Consider the following 19,569-nt stretch of genomic DNA (forward strand, 5'->3'; position numbering starts at 1 on the left):
AGCATCATCCGCGAAAAGCCGCATGGAACATCCGACACTATCTACTAGGTCATTTATACAGGGTGTTACAAAAAGGTACGGCAAACTTTCCGGAAACATTAAAAAAAATGGTTCAAATGGCTCTGAGCACTATGGGACTTAACAACTGTGGTCATCAGTCCCCTAGAACTTAGAACTACTTAAACCTAACCAACCGAAGGACATCACACACATCCATGCCCGAGGCAGGATTCGAACCTGCGACCGTAGAAGTCGCGCGGTTCCGGACTGCGCGCCTAGAACCGCGAGACCACCGCGGCCGGCAGGAAACATTCCTCACACACAAAGAAAGAAAATATGTTATGTGGACATGTGTCCGGAAACGCTTACTTTCCATGTTAGAGCTCATTTTATTACTTCTCTTCAAATCACATTAATCATGGAATGGAAACACACAGCAACAGAACGTACCAGCGTCACTTCAAACACTTTGTTACAGGAAATGTTCAAAATGTCATCCGTTAGCGAGGATACATGCATCCACCCTCCGTCGCACGGAATCCCTGATGCGCTGATGCAGTCCTGGAGAATGGCGTATTGTATCACAGCCGTCCACAATACGAGCACGAAGAGTCTCTACATTTGGTACCGGGGTTGCGTAGACAAGAGCTTTCAAATGCCCGCATAAATGAAAGTCAAGAGGGTTGAGGTCAGGAGAGCGTGGAGGCCACGGAATTGGTCCGCCTCTACCAATCCATCGGTCACCGAATCTGTTTTTGAGAAGCGTACGAACACTTCGACTGAAATGTGCAGGAGCTCCATCGTGCATGAACCACATGTTGTGTCGTACTTGTAAAGGCACATGTTCTAGCAGTATCCCGTATGAAATCATGATAACGTGCTCCATTGAGCGTAGGTGGAAGAAACTAAAATGACCTCTAAGATGGAAATTAAGCGTTTCCGGACACATGTCCACATAACATCCTTTCTTTATTTGTGTGTGAGGAATATTTCCTGAAAGTTTGGCCGTACCTTTTTGTAACACCCTGTATATATATATTGTGAAAAGCAATGGTCCCATAACACTCCCCTGTGGCACGCCAGAGGTTACTTTAACGTCTGTAGACGTCTCTCCATTGATAACAACATGCTGTGTTCTGTTTGCTAAAAACTCTTCAATCCAGCCACACAGCTGGTCTGATATTCCGTAGGCTCTTACATTGCATCTTTCAACATTATCGAGAAGCTGTTCATAATGCACGGCCTGTGGCAGAGTGGTTACACGACAATAACATCCCTGCAATGACTGCCCTACACAGAGTCCTCACCTGAATCCTACAGAACGCCATTGGGATGTTTTGGAAAGCCGACTTCGTTCCAGGCCTCACTGACCGACATCGATACCTCTCCTCAGTGCAGCACTCTGTGAAGAATGGGCTGCCATTCCCAAAGAAACCTTCCAGCACCTGACTGAACGTATGCCTGTGAGAGTGGAAGCTGTCATCAAGGCGAAGGGTGGAACAACACCATATTGAATTCCAGCATTATAGGTGGAGGGCGACACGAACTTGTCATTTTCAGCCAGGTGTCCGGATAGTTTTGATCACATAGTGTACATAGGCAGAAACGATCATCATAATAAATGAGGGAAATGAGAGCTCGCACGGAAAGATGTCGGTGTTCGTTTTTTCCGCGCGCTGTTCGAGAATGGAATGTCAGAGAATTATTGTGAAGGTGCTTATATGAACCCTCTGCCAGGCACTTCTACATCTACATGGATACTCTGCAGATCACGTTTAAGTGCCTGGCAGAGGGTTCATATAAGCACCTTCACAATTCTTTATTATTTCAGTCTCGTATAACGCGTGGAAAGAACGAACATCTATATGTTTCCGTGCGAGCTCTGATTTCCCTTATTTTATTGTGGTGATCGTTTCTCCCTATGTAGGTCGGTGTCAACAGAATATTTTCGCATTCGGAGGAGAAAGCTCGCGACTGGACTTTCGTGAGAAGATTCCGTCGCAACGAGAAACGCCTTTCTTTTAATGACGTCTAGCCCAAATCCTGTATCATTTCAGTGACACTCTCTCCCCTATTTCGCGGTAATCCAAAACGTGCTGCACTTCTTTCAACTTTTTCGGTGTACTCCGTCAGTCCCATCTGGTAAGGATCCCACACCGCGCAGCAGTATTCTAAAAGAGGACGGACAAGCGTAGTGTAGGCAGTCTCCTTAGTAGATCTGTTACATTTTCTAAGTGTCCTGCCAATAAAACGCAGTCTTTGGTTAGCCTTCCCCACAACATTTTCTATGTGTTGCTTCCAACTTAGGTTGTTCGTAATTGTAGTTACAATATACTTGACTGATTTATCGTGTACCGTAGTTTAAAGGATTCCTTTTAGAACTCATGACCTCACACTTTTCGTTATTTAGTGTCAACTGCCAATTTTCGCACCGTTCAGATATCTTTTCTCAATCGTTTTGCAGTTGTTTTGATCTTGTGATGACTTCATTAGTCGATAAACGACAGCGTCATCTGCAAACAACCTAAGACGGCTGCTCAGATTGTCTCGTAAATCATTTATATAGATAAGGAACAGCAAAGGCCCTATAACACTACCTTGAGGAACGCCAGAAATCGCGTCTGTTTTATTCGATGACTTTCCGTCGATTACTACTAATTGTGACCTCTCTGACAGGAAGTCACAAATCGAGTCACATAACTGAGACGATATTCCATAAGCACGCAATTTCACTACGAGCCGATTGTGTGGTACTGTGTCAAAAGCCTTCCGGAAATCCAGAAGTATGGAATCGATCTGAAATCCCTTGTTAATAGCACTCAACACTTCATGTGCATAAAGAGCTAGTTGCGTTTCACAAGAACGACGTTTTCTAAAACCATGTTCACTGTTTGTCAATAGACCGTTTCCTTCGAGTTAATTCGTAATATTCGAACAAATATATATTCCAAAATCGAGCTGCATATCGACGTTAACGATATGGGCCTGTAATTTATTGGATTACTCCTACTACCTTTCTTGAATATTGGTGTGACCTGCGCAACTTTCCAGTCTTTGGGTACGGATCTTTCCTCGACGGAACGGTTGTATACGATTGGTAAGTATGGAGCTAATGCATCAGCATACTCTGAAAGGATCCTAATTGGTATACAGTCTGGACCAGAAGCCTTGCTTTTATTAAGTTCAAAAATGGTTCAAATGGCTCTGAGTACTATGGGACTTAACGTCTGAGGTCTAGAACTTAGAATTACTTAAACCTAACTAACCTAGGACAACACACACATCCATGCCCGAGGAAGGATTCGAACGTGCGACCGTAGCGGTCGCGCGGTTCCAGACTGATGCGCCTAGAACCGCTCGGCCACTCGCGGCCGTCTTTTATTAAGTGATATAACTTGCTTCACTACTCCGAGGATATTTACTTCTACGTTACTCATGTTGGCAGCTGTTCTGGATTCGAATTCTGGAATATTTACTTCGTCTTCTTGTGAGAAGGCATTTCGGAAGGCTGTATTTAGTAACTCTGCTTTGGCAGCACTGTCTTCTATAGTATCTCCACTGCTATCGCTCAGAGAAGGCATTGATTGTTTCTTACCGCTAACATACTTTACGTACGACCAGAATCTCTTTGGATTTTCTGCCACGTTTTGGAAACTGTTATAAGCATCTCGCATTTAAGTCCGCGCTAAATTTCGAACTTTTGTAAAATATTGCCAATCTCGGGTATTTTGCGTCTGTTTTAATTTGGCATGTCTGTTTCGTTGTTTCTGCTACAGTCCTGTGTACCAAGGAGGATCAGCTCCGTCATTTGTTAATTTATTTGTTATAAATCTTTCAACTGTTGCCGATACTATTTCTTTGAATTCAAGCCACATCTGGTCTACACTTATATCACTAATTTGGAAGGAGTGGAGATTGTCTTTCAGGAAGGCAAGCAATGAATATTTATCTGCTTTTTTGAATAGGTATATTTTTCGTTTATTTTTTTGAGGATTTGGGGTTACAACACTCAATCTCGCTATGACAAGCCTGTGTTCACTAATTCCTGAATCGGTTTTGATGCTCGTTATTAACTCAGGATTATTTGTTGCTAAGAGGTCAAGCGTGTTTTCACAACCGTTTACTATTCGCGTGGGCTCATGAACTAACTGCTCGAAATAATTTTCAGAGAATGCGTTTAGCACAACATCGGATGATATTTTAGGCCTACCTCCAGAATTAAACATGTATTTTCGCCAACATATCGAGGGTAAATTAAAGTCACCGCTAACTATTATCGTATGAGTCGGGTACGTGTTTGAACCTTTCAGCAACTGTATTATCTGAATTAGGAGGTCGGTAAAAGGATGCAAATATTGTTTTATTCCGGTTGCCGACAATGACCTCTGCTCATACAAGCTCACAGGAACTATCTACTTCAGTTTCGCGACAAACTGAACTACTTCTGACGGCAACAAACACGCCACCGCCAACCATGTTTAGCCTATCTTTTCGGAACACCGCTAGGTTCTTCGCAAAAATTTCGGTTGAGCTTATATTCGGCTTTAGCCAGCTGTCAGTGCGTACACCGATTTGAGCATCAGTGCTTGCTATTAGTGCTTGGAGCTCTGGCACTTTCCCAACACAGCTACGACAATTTACAACTGTTATACCAATGGTTCCTGTATCTACGTCCTTCCTGTGTTCGGCCTGTACCCTTTGTGACTGAAGCCCTGTCTGTGTTCCTCTGAGACCCTCTAACCTAAAAAACCCGCCCAGTCCACGCCACACAGCCCCCGCTACCCGTGTAGCCGCCTCCTGCGTATAGTGGACACCTGACCTATTCGGCGGAATCCGTAACCCAAGCACCCTACATCTACATCTACATCCATACTCCGCAAGCCACCTGACGGTGTGTGGCGGAGGGTACCTTGCGTACCTCTATCGGTTCTCCCTTCTATTCCAGTCTCGTATTGTTCGTGGAAAGAAAGATTGTCGGTATACCTCTGTGTGGGCTCTAATCTCTCTGATTTTATCCTCATGGTCTCTTCGCGAGATGTACGCAGGAGGGAGCAATATACTGCTCGACTCTTCGGTGGAGGTATGTTCTCAGAACTTCAACAAAAGCCCGTACCGAGCTACTGAGCGTCTCTCCTGCAGAGTCTTCCACTGGAGTTTATCTATCATCTCCGTAACGCTTTCGCGATTACTAAATGATCCTGTAACGAAGCGCGCTGCTCTCCGTTGGATCTTCTCTATCTCTTCTATCAACACTATCTGGTACGGATCCCACACAGCTGAGCAGTATTCAAGCAGTGGGCGAACAAGTGTACTTCCTTTGTTTTCGGATTGCATTTCCTTACGATGCTTCGAATGAATCTCAGTCTGGCCTCTGCTTTACCAACGATCAACATTATATGATCACTCCATTTTAAATCACTCCTAATGCATACTCCCAGATAATTTATGGAATTAACTGCTTCCAGTTGCTGACCCGCTATGTTGTAGCTAAATGATAAGGGATCTTCCCTTCTATGTATTCGCAGCACATTACACTTGTCTACATTGAGATTCAATTGCCATTCTCTGCACCATGCGTCAATTCGCTGCAGATCCTCCTGCATTTCAGTACAATTTTCCATTGTTACAGCCTCTCGATACACCACAGCATCATCTGCAAAAAGCCTCAGTGAACTTCCAATGTCATGCACCAGGTCATTTATGTATATTGTGAATAGCAACGGTCCTATAACACTCCCCTGCGGAACACCTGAAATCACTCTTACTTTGGAAGACTTCTCTCCGTTGAGAATGACATGCTGCGTTCTGCTATCTAGGAACTCTTCAATCCAATCACACAATTGGTCTGATAGTCCATATGCTCTCGCTTTGTTCATTAAACGACTGTGGGGAACTGTATCGAACGCCTTGCGGAAGTCAAGAAACACGGCATCTACCTAGGAATCCGTGTCTATGGCCCTCTGAGTCTCGTGGACGAATAGCACGAGCTGCGTTTCACACGACCGTCTTTTTCGAAACCCGTGCCGATTCCTACAGAGTAGATTTCTAGTCTGCAGAAAAGTCATTATAGTCGAACATAATAAGGGTTCCAAAATTCTACAACTGATCGACGTTAGAGATATAGGTCTATAGATCTGCACATCTGTTCGACGTCCCTTCTTGAAAACGGGGATGACGTGTGCCCTTTTCCAATCCTTTGGAACGCTACGCTCTTCTAGAGACCTACGGTACACCGCTGCAAGAAGGGGGGCAAGTTCCTTCGCGTACTCTGTGTAAAATCGAACTGGTATCCCATCAGGTCCAGCGGCCTTTCCTCTTTTGAGTGATTTTAATTGCTTCTCTATCCCTCTGTCGTCTGTTTCGATATCTACCATTTTGTCATCTGTGCGACAATCTAGAGAAGGAACTACAGTACAGTCTTCCTCTGTGAAAGAGCTATGGAAAAAGACATTTAGTATTTCGGCCTAGTCTATCATTCTCTGTTTCAGTACCATTTTGGTCACAGAGTGTCTCGACATAAGATCAAAATTTCCTAGGGTTTTCTGCCAAGTCAGTACATACTGTAGAACTTTACTTTCGAATTCATTGAGCGCCTCTCGCATAGCCCTCCTCACATTACATTTCGCTTCGCGTAATTTTTTTTTTTTGTTTGTCTGCAAGGCTTTGGCTATGTTTATGTTTGCTGTGAAGTTCCCTTTGCTTCCGCAGCAGTTTTCTAACTCGGTTGTTGTACCACGGTGGCTCTCTTCCATCTCTTATGATCGTGCTTGGCACATACTCATCTAACGCATATTGTACGATGGTTTTGAACTTTGTCCACTGATCCTCAACACTATCTGTACTTGAGACAAAACTTTTGTGTTGAGCCGTCAGGTACTCTGAAACCTGCTTTTTGTCACTTTTGCTAAACAGAAAAATCTTCCAACCTTTTTTAATATTTCTATTTACGGCTGAAATCATCGACGCAGTAACCGCTTTATGGTCGCTAAGTCCCTGTTCTGCGTTAACTGTTTCAAACAGTTCTGGTCTGTTTGTCACCAGAAGGCTTAATATCGCCACGAGTCGGTTCTCTGTTTAACTGCTCAAGGTAGTTTTCAGATAAAGCACTTTGGCGCAAGTCGAGGAATCTGCAGCCTACACGGTCGCAGAACCGTCTGATACAGACCCTCCACTCGACTGTACCAGAGGTCCGCAATCGGTCGACTATGCTGCAAATGGTCAGCTCTGCTTTCATCTTGCAAGCAAGACTGGCAGCCTTTACCGCTTCTGTTAGCTGCTTGAAACCAGAGAGAATCTGCCGGCAGGTGTGGCCGAGCGGTTCTAGGCACTTCAGCCTGGGACCGCGCGACCGCTACGGTCGCAGGTTCGAATCCTGCCTCGGGCATGGATGTGTGTGATGTCCTTAGGTTAGTTACGTTTAAATAGTTCTAAGTTCTAGGGGACTGATGACCTCAGATGTTCCCCCATTAGGAAGTTCACAAAAAATATTTTCTGCAGAAAAAATTTAATACACTCCTGGAAATGGAAAAAAGAACACATTGACACCGGTGTGTCAGACCCACCATACTTGCTCCGGACACTGCGAGAGGGCTGTACAACCAATGATCACACGCACGGCACAGCGGACACACCAGGAACCGCGGTGTTGGCCGTCGAATGGCGCTAGCTGCGCAGCATTTGTGCACCGCCGCCGTCAGTGTCAGCCAGTTTGCCGTGGCATACGGAGCTCCATCGCAGTCTTTAACACTGGTAGCATGCCGCGACAGCGTGGACGTGAACCGTATGTGCAGTTGACGGACTTTGAGCGAGGGCGTATAGTGGGCATGCGGGAGGCCGGGTGGACGTACCGCCGAATTGCTCAACACGTGGGGCGTGAGGTCTCCACAGTACATCGATGTTGTCGCCAGTGGTCGGCGGAAGGTGCACGTGCCCGTCGACCTGGGACCGGACCGCAGCGACGCACGGATGCACGCCAAAACCGTAGGATCCTACGCAGTGCCGTAGGGGACCGCACCGCCACTTCCCAGCAAATTAGGGACACTGTTGCTCCTGGGGTATCGGCGAGGACCATTCGCAACCGTCTCCATGAAGCTGGGCTACGGTCCCGCACACCGTTAGGCCGTCTTCCGCTCACGCCCCAACATCGTGCAGCCCGCCTCCAGTGGTGTCGCGACAGGCGTGAATGGAGGGACGAATGGAGACGTGTCGTCTTCAGCAATGAGAGTCGCTTCTGCCTTGGTGCCAATGATGGTCGTATGCGTGTTTGGCGCCGTGCAGGTGAGCGCCACAATCAGGACTGCATACGACCGAGGCACACAAGGCCAACACCCGGCATCATGGTGTGGGGAGCGATCTCCTACACTGGCCGTACACCACTGGTGATGGTCGAGGGGACACTGAATAGTGCACGGTACATCCAAACCGTCATCGAACCCATCGTTCTACCATTCCTAGACCGGCAAGGGAACTTGCTGTTCCAACAGGACAATGCACGTCCGCATGTATCCCGTGCCACCCAACGTGCTCTAGAAGGTGTAAGTCAACTACCCTGGCCAGCAAGATCTCCGGATCTGTCCCCCATTGAGCATGTTTGGGAGTGGATGAAGCGTCGTCTCACGCGGTCTGCACGTCCAGCACGAACGCTGGTCCAACTGAGGTGCCAGGTGGAAATGGCATGGCAAGCCGTTCCACAGGACTACATCCAGCATCTCTACGATCGTCTCCATGGGAGAATAGCAGCCTGCATTGCTGCGAAAGGTGGATATACACTGTACTAGTGCCGACATTGTGCATGCTCTGTTGCCTGTGTCTATGTGCCTGTGGTTCTGTCAGTGTGATCATGTGATGTATCTGACCCCAGGAATGTGTCAATAAAGTTTCCCCTTCCTGGGACAATGAATTCACGGTGTTCTTATTTCAATTTCCAGGAGTGTATTTTTTGTTAATAAATTTAAAAAAAGTATTTCTTAAAAACTATAAAATGGATAAAGTAGATTTTAGTACAGTTGACTCTATTAGCATCGTGTAACATACAGTAAAAATATTAAGGTCCTGCATCAAGTAGTTTTTTTCAGAAATGGGTCAAATAATTGCCTAAATTAACATGGTTTAGATAGGCAGGGTGTGCTCCCCTTAAATACCCAGGTCGAATGGCAGGCGACTGGTGTGGCATAAGAAAAACACTGAGATGCTGTCGCAGAGCCCCGTGCGCTCGGTGAAACGCGGTGGGGGCTCGCAGATCGCTGAGGGCCGACGAGTGCTACACGTGCTGGAAAACCGCATGCCATACAAGGTACGATGTATCACAAAATCTGTATCAACATCTTAAAGAAAAATCTAAATGACGGTGTTGAAAAATTAGGTCTCCAAGGAAGTTACATCTCTCAACAGGGCAACGAGCCGAAGCGTAGAGTTACAAATACGAGTAGGTGGCTGCTGTACAGAATACCAACACAGCCCAACACCACTCCTCACAGCCCACACATTCACCCCACTGAACACCTTTGGAAACTGCTGGAAGGGAACATACAAAAAAGACAAATTTCTAACAACAAAGAGTTACAGCAAGATCTTCAAGGAAACTGAACAATATTCCATCCTCTGTGACAGGAAACTTAGTCGGCTCTATGCCCAGACGACTGCAGGCAGTAACAACTGGATAGGAAGGGTGACCAGGTGCAATTGTTTAGAAAGGAGGACAAACAACTTCAAAATGGAGGACAAAATTAGAAAAAAGAGGACACATCAAACAGGTCAAGTGCAGATGTGGACACCACCCGTCAGTTTTGGACAAGTCGCGTGACTGCCGGGAATTACCGGTAAAACTAAAGTGCGTGTCATTTATGTTGGCGGCCGAGTTTAGGTTCGTTCTGCGCATCTGACGTCACAAAACACAGTCAGCCAATGAACAGAGAACGACGTTGCCAGATCTCGACTGCAGTGCATAGCATGGACGAGTGTCTTCAGTTTTAGAAGCGTTCAGTCATAAATAAAGTAATTGAACAAAAGCAATGTCTTGATAGCAGACTTTGTTTTATAGAAAGTTTGGAAAAAGCATTTTTTATACCAGCTGCTTCATATTCCATTAATTAATTAAACCAAACAAGCAATAAGACTCCTAATTCAGGCGATAGCAAGGACAGGTGTTTTGTATCAATCGCACGAACCGCTTTTTCGCAATAAAGAACAGCAGTAATTGTTTATTTCCTATTGTACTTCGACGAAGCGTGAGTAATTCATAGTCATACCAACAGTGTTTGTCAGTATTTTGCGTGACCTGTTACAGTCCTCTTGGCGTTCTGTAGTCAGACGAGCTGCGTTAGCGTAACGGTTAAGGTGTTGGGCTTCTACGCTTGTGCGCTGCTTAATATTTTCATTATTTAAAAACAATATCGAAGTGCCTTACTTCACGAATTATATTCGTTTGAATGCAATTTTTTTGAAATTTCTAGTGCTTTGTCTCTTCATTAACCCTTTGGCTGCTACAGAGACGTCCTCCCCGCATTCCGCGCTGTGCGCGATTTTTCCATCACTGCACTGCTCGCCTGTGCAGACACATGGTGTTCCCACTGCTTTGACACACTTATCATTCGATTTCACAAAAACTATTTGGCCGAAAAATTTGATATTTACACATCTTCTTGACTGATACCTTCCTCCCATAAATGACTTAATTTTGTTTCGATGTTCAACGCAGTTATTATGCAGCATTACATGTAGTAATTTTATATGAAATTTAGGTATCTTGTCCACATTTCATTCTCAACATTGTGGCAACTAAAATCGACCATACGGAAAGTATACTATATGGACTTTTACCTCTGCAAACTCTTCAAAATTTCGTGCAATGGTTTACTATATTTAATGCTGCATAATAACTGCGTTGAACATCGAAACAAAATTAAGTCATTTATGATGGGAAGGTATCAGTCAAGAAGATGTATAAAAATCTAATTTTTCGGCCAAATAGTTTGTGGAATCGAATGATAAGTGTGTAAAAGCAGTCGGAACACCATGTGTCTGCACAGGCGAGCAGTGCAGTGATGACAAAATGCGGGCAGCACGTCTCTGTAGCAGCGAAAGGGTTAATGCGGCCGTGGTGGCTTTACTTCATAAACCGCACGCTCCCACCTAAACGTAAGTTTGCCAACTATGCTATACTATGGCGCTGCTTCTCTTGGCGCGTGCGTCGTGTGCAACTGGCAACGCAGCAATCTCCCGCGTCTGGGCGGGCATGCGCGAGCCGCCAAGATAAAAGAACTGAACTATAGTAGTTAATTGTTACTGATGGTCAGGTGGTGGTTAACTGAGCAATATAAAAAAAATTAAAAACATTGATTGTGGTAACACTGTGGCGTCAATTGTTTTGTTACGTCAGCAACACGGAATTGTTTACAAAGCGAGAAACGTAAGACCATTCACCTCCCTTCATTCGACGCACCGCAACCAACATCTACAATTCAAGCAGCAGCTGACGACATCTAAACTGCACTTTAACCTTCCGAATACAAATAAATTGAATGAGTATGAAACAATGAAATAAAACCATGAAAGTTAATCTGTCGAGTTATTTCTTACCTTTATTGGCCACTGAGACGTACGCTCCACATATCTTACATTCCGCTTCAAATTCGTTTCTCCCTTTCTTAAAGCCGGAAATTTGCAGGAAAGGACATCAGAAAATGTACACTTTCGTTTAGGCATAGCCCAATATTTTACGTAACTCAGTCGATTAAAAATTACACTCACAAATCACACGTGCACTACAGGAAGCCAAGACAATACAAGGAGAAGATACGAAACGAAAATTTTAAATAATCGATATTTGCATTCGCTTATAGGTCGATCAACGATGACATCGACGATCCTGGTGCCACCTACTAACACCGCCTTCGTGCGTGGTTATCACGAAGGCTGTGCCGATATGGTTCAAATGGCTGTGACCACTATGGGACTTAACTGCTGTGGTCATCAGTCCCCCAGAACTTAGAACTACTTAAACGTAACTAACCAAAGGACATCACATACACCCATGCCCGAGGCAGGATTCGAACCTGCGACCGTAGCGGTCGCGCGGTTCCAGACTGTAGGGCTGTGCCAATAGTTAAAGTATTTACGAAAAGAGCAATAGAACGGGACGAACTGTAAATTTAACTGTATTACGCTCAACTTTGCGAAAAAGCTGGACACTGTAAAAATCCGCCCGGACCCCGGACAAAGAGCTAAAAAGGAGGACATGTCCGGATTAATCCGGACGTCTGTTCATCCTATGCCTACAGGATCCTCTAAATATTAATTTTCGTAATTTATACTACGTTTTCAGGCTCTAAATGCCAAGAAACGTGAGTGGACGAATAGTTTGTGTAATAGCTTTTGTATGAAATCTTCTACTTGTCTATTGTGTATTGAACCAGGGACCTGGAAACGACGGAGAGGTTTCGTCCCGCCGTAGCCCTCAGTGGTTCACAACCCCACAACAGGCCACAGCAGTCCACCCACCCCACCGCCGCCCCACACCGAACACAGGGTTATTGTTCGGTTCGACCTCTAGTGGACACCCCCCCCTCCCTCCCCAACGGGAATGTCTCTTGCCAGATAAGTGTAAACCCAAATGTTTGGGTGGCAGAGCAATTGTGGCCGGCCGCGGTGGCCGTGCGGTTCTAGGCGCTCCAGTCCGGAGCCGCGCTGTTGCTACGGTCGCAGGTTCGAATCCTGCCTCGGGCATGGGTGTATGTGATGTCCTTAGGTTAGTTAGGTTTAAGTAGTTCTAAGTTCTAGAGGACTGATGACCACAGCAGTTGAGTCCCATAGTGCTCAGAGCCATTTGAACCATTTGAAGTAATTGTGGTGTACTTGTATGTAGAGACAGTCTTTGCGCAGCAATGGCCGACATAGTGTAGTTGAGGCGCAATAAAGGGAACCAGCTCGCATTCGCCGAGGCAGATGGAAAACCGCCTAAAAACCATCAACAGGCTGGCCAACATACCAGACCTCGACACTAATCCGCTGGGCGGATTCGTGCCGGGGACCGACACGCCTTCCCGCTCGGGAAGCAGCGCGCTAGACCGTGCGGCTAGCAGGGTGCGCTATCTTCTACTTTGTTAACCTTGTTGTCAATACGAATGTATTTTCTTGCGTGTTTTTCAATAAAAATGATTTACTGGGGTGCTTTCCAAAGGACTGGATCTTCAGATTTTGTATTCGCTTCTTTTGTTACGCCACACACTTACTTAAAAAAAAAAAAAAAAAAAAAAAAACTGCATCTAGACAGTGGTCGACGAACTCAACAGAGTCAAGTATCAACAGTAGAACGTCTGAAATTTTCATTGACAGTCAATTTTTCTAAAACTTAAACTATATAGCTAGGAACATTGTTATTAACATAATTAGTATACTCCCTAGATAGCCTTTGCTAAAAACGTCCTGAATCTTACTGAGGTACGTAAGCTGAGATGGACTCCTTTCATATCTCCCATCCACATGCTTATTGTGTACTTCTTTCGTCTCTGTCAACATACTTTTCTGAATGTTCTTCGACACTAGATCTTCTTATACCCCAAACTGTTCCGCAAAATTGAATAAACACACTTTACTTAAAATTTTTTCGGCCCTCGGTAGGTGAGTGATCAGCGCAAAATAATGTCAATCCTAAGGGCCCGGGTTCGATTTCCGACTTGGTCGGAGATTTTCTCCGCTCAGGGACTGGTTGTTGTGTTGTCCTAATCATCATCGCCGGCGTCTGTGGCCGTGCGGTTGTAGGCGCTTCAGTCTGCAACCGCGTGACCGCTACGGTCGCAGGTTCGAATCCTGCCTCAGGCATGGATGTGTGTGATGTCCTTAGGTTAGTTAGATGTTAAGTCCCATAGTGCTCAGAGCCATTTTGAGCCTAATCATCATCGTTTCATCCCCATCGACACGCAAGTCGCCGAAGTGTGTCAAATAGAAAGACTTGCACCCGGCGAATGGTGCACCCGACGGGAGGCCCTAGTCGCACGACATTTTATATTACTTAAAATTTAAAGTCTTAGTTAAACCACAGGTATACGCAGTAAAACTGGGTATCAGACTCAATAAAGACATTGTTTACTATAATATCAAACTGTGAGGTATTAGTGAAATCAAATCAAGAAAATGACTGACAAACCGGCTGGTCCCAGCGGAGGTTCGAGTCCTCCGTCAGGCATGGGTGTGTGTTTTTGTCCTTAGGATAATTTAGGTTAAGTAGTGTGTAAGCTTAGGGACTGATGACCTTAGCAGTTAAGTCCCATAAGATTTCACACACATTTCCATTTTCCAGACTGACAAACACTAATGTGAACAATAGCCTTGCATGCAGTTGGAAAATTTCGGGGCTTCAAGTTGTTATTGATTTTTTTATTTTGGGTACGATCCCAGGTTCCCATCAATAAGACGATTTCTCAGTTTACTCTTGATAAGGTTCAGGCTTGAAAATGATTGTGTGAATGTTGTTGTTGTTGTGGTCTTCACTCCCGAGACTGGTTTGATGCAGCTCTCCATGCTACTCAATCCTGTGCAAGCTCCTTCATCTCCCAGTACCTACTGCAGCCTACATCCTTCTGAATCTGCTTCGTGTATTCATCTCTTGGTCTCCCTCTGCGATTTTTACCCTCCACGCTGCCCTCCAATACTAAATTGGTGATCCCTTGATGCCTCAGAATATGTCCTACCAACCGATCCCTTCTTTTAGTCAAGTTGTGCCACAAACTCCTCTCCTCCCCAATTCTATTCAATACCTCCTCATTAGTTATGTGATCTACCCATCTAATCTTCAGCATTCTTCTGTAGCACCACATTTCGAAAGCTTCTATTCTCGTCTTGTCTAAACTATTTATCGTCCATGTTTCACTTCCATGCATGGCTACACTCCATACAAATACTTTCAGAAACGACTTCCTGACACTTAAATTTATAACAAATTTCTCTTCTTCAGAAACGCTTTCCTTGTCATTGCCAGTCTACATTTTATATCCTCTCTACTTCGACCATCATCAGTTATTTTGCTCCCCAAATAGCAAAACTCCATTACTACTTTAAGTGTCTCATTTCCTAATCTCTCAGCATCACCCGACTTAAATCGACTACATTCCATTATCCTCGTTTTGCTTTTGTTGATGTTCATCTTATATCCTCCTTTCAAGACACCATCCATTCCGTTCAACTGCTCTTGCAAGTCCTTTGCTGTCTCTGACAGAATTACAATGTCATCGGCGAACCTCAAAGTTTTTATTTCTTCTTCACGGATTTTAATACCTACTCCGAATTTTTCTTTCGTTTCCTTTACTGCTTGCTCAGTGTACAGATTGAATAGCATGGGGGAGAGGCTACAACCCTGTCTCACTCCCTTCCCAACCACTGCTTCCCTTTCATGCCCCTCGACTCTTATAACTGCCCTCTGCTTTCTGTACAAATTGTAAATAGCCTTTCGCTCCCTGTATTTTACCCCTGCCACCTTCAGAATTTGAAAGAGAGTACTCCAGTCAACATTGTCAAAAGCTTTCCCTAAGTCTACAAATGCTAGAAACGTAGATTTGCCTTTCCTTAATCTTTCTTCTAAGATAAGTCGAAGGGTCAGTGTTACCTCACGTGTTCCAATATTTCTGCGGAATCCAAACTGATCTCCCCCGAGGTCGGCTTCAGTTTGTATGAATATGTAGACCTAATAAGACAAGAAGGACAAATCATAGTTTTGTCACTTGGTTATATAAGTCAGGAATGCTGTTCCAGGTGTTAAAAACCGAGATATCTGCCTTCTCCAGGTCATTCAAAGACCACTTCTGCTCCGAATTAAGGTCACCCTTCTTTTTCTCTAATATTTCTCCATCACCACAAAAACGTTAAAATTTCGAACTCAATAACTGTTTTTTTTATACCCACCAACTGCCTATGTAAATATTAGAGAGAGAAAAACTTAATCCTGTTACAGTAGCACTATGCTATTTTTGACAAAGGTAAACATCGCTTTGCTGCATCTGAATTAGTGAAACGTACTGTGGAAAGCTCGCTTCGTATAGAAAAGTATTACTCTGAGTAGGAAATGTCAGCATCAGAGTTATTTTCTTGAAGATGTAGCAACACGCTTCGAAAGTGAATCACAGTTTATCTTTCAAAATCGATTGCAAAAAGAGATTATTTATTTTCGAATGAAGTAACTTCTTCTAAGATAGAAAAAAATGTCTTTTCTTTCGATTGTACTTTACGGTTAAGCGGATTTTGATGAAACTTCACGTGTACAGTGAAATAAAATGTTTTGATCCACCTAGCGTTCGTTAGTTCCGATAGTGAATACCCTTGTCAAAGATAAATTCTTCTGACAACCCACGTTTCTGGATGTCAAACGAATGCCGGACATTTGCCACGCCGGACATTTGCCACACTTGCCCCTTCGCCAGGTAGCTTGAGTAGCGATCCCTCAGGTAGGGGACGCCCTTCCTTCTACTTCTGTCAGCTTTCAAACCGCCGTCTCCACATCTTACTCGATACAACAAGTACGCAAGCGACCTTCTTCTTCGACATCTTGGACAAATACAGAGCTTCTTTTCCGAAACCGAAATATTTATAACTTTTGGGAATCGAAAGCAATACCGACGATTATGTCAGTATGTAACAAGTAAATGTAGATCTCTCTGTCTGTACGGTAGCTTCCTTTCACGCTTATTGATTGCGATAGAAACAGTCCATCGGCAGTGGAGCAACAAGAAAGGAAGGATGTAAAGAGAATACGAATGTACGCTAATGATTTCTTTTTGATCACTGCATTTGTGCCTACTTTAATTACTACAACTGCATGCCCAAAAGACAATAAGGAAAGAAGAAATGGAAATGTGAATGTTTGAAAAGAAGAACGACATACTCGATAATAATTCACTCTCTAAAATCCGATATCCCCGCCGAGCGGTTCTAGGCGCATCAGTCTGGAACCGCGCGACCGCTACGGTCGTAGGTTCGAATGCTGCCTCGGGCATGTATGTGTGTGATGTCCTTAGGTTAGTTAGGTTTAAGTAGTTCTAAGTTCTAGGGGACTGATGACCTCAGATGTTAAGTCCCATAGTGCTCAGAGCCATTTTTGAGCATTGCGTCGAAACATTAGTTAATAGCGTAGCGGGACAATGTTCAAAATATGACTGAAAATACGTTCACTAAATAGAAATAAGAACATCTATGATTGACATGTCATCTAAAGTCGACGTACAATTAAAATGTTAGAAATAAGGAAATGAAGTAACACAGAATGCTATGCTTGTAACGTACGTTGTTGTTCTACAGTGTTTAGCTCTGGTATTTACAGGGTCACAGAGAAAGCATCCTAGGTTTTGGGGGGAAAAGCCGTAATTGTAATGATCTGCACTACAACAGAAACAAGAAGCACAACTTAAGGAAAAATAATGTAATGTGTGTTTCAGCTCACAAGCGACGTTGAAGCAGATAGTTCCTGTGACTTAGTACGAGCGGAGGTTATATTCGACAACCGGAATAAATTAATAACTGGCTCCTTTTACCGACCCCCGGTCTCATATGAAACAGTTGCTGGACTGTTCAAAGAGAACTTGAGTCTCATCACAAACAGGTACGCTACTCATACAACTATAGTTGGCAGTGACTTCAATCTACCTTCCGTATGTTGTCAAAAATTCATTTTCAGACCCTATTGTAGATAGAAAACAACTTCCGTAATTGTTCTAAATGGTCTTTTTAAAATTATTTTGAACAATTAGTTCACGAGGCCATTCAAATTGTAAATGGTTACGAAAACTCACTTGAACTCTTAGCCACAAATAATCCTGAGCATCACGACGGATACAGGAATTAGTGAACACACAGTCGTACCGAGGCTCAATTCCGTAACAAAGAAATTCACCAAAACTAAACGCGAGATATATCTATTTATAAAAGCAGCTAAACATTCGGTTGACTTCTTAGAAACAGTCTCCAATCCTTCCAAACTATGTAAGTGAAGACCATATATGGCTGAAGTTGAAAGAAATAGTATCAACAGCACTCGAGAGATTCATACCAAATAAATTAATAAGAGACGGAATTGATCCCACATGGTACACAAAACACGACAGAATGCTCCTCCAGGAGCACCGAAAAAGGCAAGTATAATTTAGACGAACGGAAAATCTACAAGATTGGCGAAGTTTTACTGAGGCTCGAAATTCGGTGTCCATTTCAATGCGAGAAGCATTTAATAGTTTCCACAACGAAAGTATCTCTAGAAATGTGGCGGAAAATCCAAAGAGATTCTGGTCCTATTTTTAGTAAATGAGCGGAAAGGCTCAGTAAGTACCTTTACTACGCGGGGGGGGGGGGGGGGGGGGTGAGGAGGAGGGGGAGACAAGGGAGCAGGTGAAGTCGTGGCAAATGTCCGCCAAACACCTTTCAGCTGTCTAGTTTCCAAACTTACTTTGTTGGGCTACCAGTTCCGGCTATTTACTACGCCACCTTCAGGCCCCTGACCGACGTGTAGGAAGATTCCACCTCGGTTCTGATCAAAGCAGGGGCTAGTAATACTGGTATCAGTGGATTTCTGCTTGCTATAGCGATAGCTTCGACCATCAACTGTCGTCTGTTCTCCCACGTGTAGCAGAGGCATTGCGGAAGAGCCACGCTCGAGAGTGGCATGCGGTTTGACGACCACCGACCTTCACGGCCACTCTTTCCACTGGCCATAAGAAATCACATGAGATGCGCTTCTCGTTCCAATTGGTCCAAAGTGAGGTGACCCTTTGTCGCAGGTTCGAATCCTGCCTCGGACATGGATGTGTGTGATATCCTTAGGTTAGTTAGGTTTAAATAGTTCTAAATCAAGGGGAATGATGACCACTGCAGTTAAGTCCCATAGTGCTCATAGCCATTTGAACCATATTTGAGGCGATCCTTTGGGATATGGAACATGTCAGAAAACAAAAACACACAACAAATATGCACAAAATAACGACAGATATGCTAATGTATCTTCGTCTACATCTACGTGATTACTCTGCTATTCACAATAAAGTGCCTGGCAGAGGGTTCAATGAACCACCTTCAAGCTCTCTACAGTTCCACTCTCGAATGGTGCGCGGAAAAAACGAGCACTTAAATTTTTCTGTGCGACCCCTGATTTGTCTTATTTTATCGAGATGATCATTTCTCCCTATGTGGGTGGGCGCCAACAGATCGTTTTCGCAACCGGAGGAAAAAACTGGTGATTGAAATTTCATAAGAAGGTCCAGTCGCAACGTAAAACGCCTTTGTTTTCATGATTGCCACTCCACGTATAATGCCTGTAGCGCTATCTCCCCTATTTCGCAATAATACAAAACGAGCTGCCCTTCTTTGTACTTTTTCCATGTTATCCGTCAGTCCCACCTGATGCGGATCCCACACCGCACAGCAATACTCCAGAATAGGGCGGACTAGCGTGTTGTAAGCAGTCTCTTTAGTAGACCTGTTGCACCTTCTAAGTGTTCTGCCAGTGAATCGCAGTCTTTGGTTTGCTCTACCCACAACATTATCTCCGTGATCGTTCCAATTTAGGTTATTTGTAATTGTAATCCCTAAGTATTT

The 19,569-nt window shown here is 44.3% G+C and overlaps 1 protein-coding gene across 1 annotated transcript in view; it reads right to left on the reverse strand.

Annotated features, from left to right (window-relative positions):
* LOC124553668 (sugar transporter SWEET1-like) overlaps positions 1-19,569 on the reverse strand; it is a 99,125-nt gene that overhangs the window by 37,180 nt on the left and 42,376 nt on the right. The window lies entirely within an intron of this gene.

This window comes from Schistocerca americana, chromosome 11 (assembly GCF_021461395.2).
Source record: "Schistocerca americana isolate TAMUIC-IGC-003095 chromosome 11, iqSchAmer2.1, whole genome shotgun sequence".
In the NCBI taxonomy this organism is placed as follows: Eukaryota; Metazoa; Arthropoda; class Insecta; order Orthoptera; family Acrididae; genus Schistocerca; species Schistocerca americana.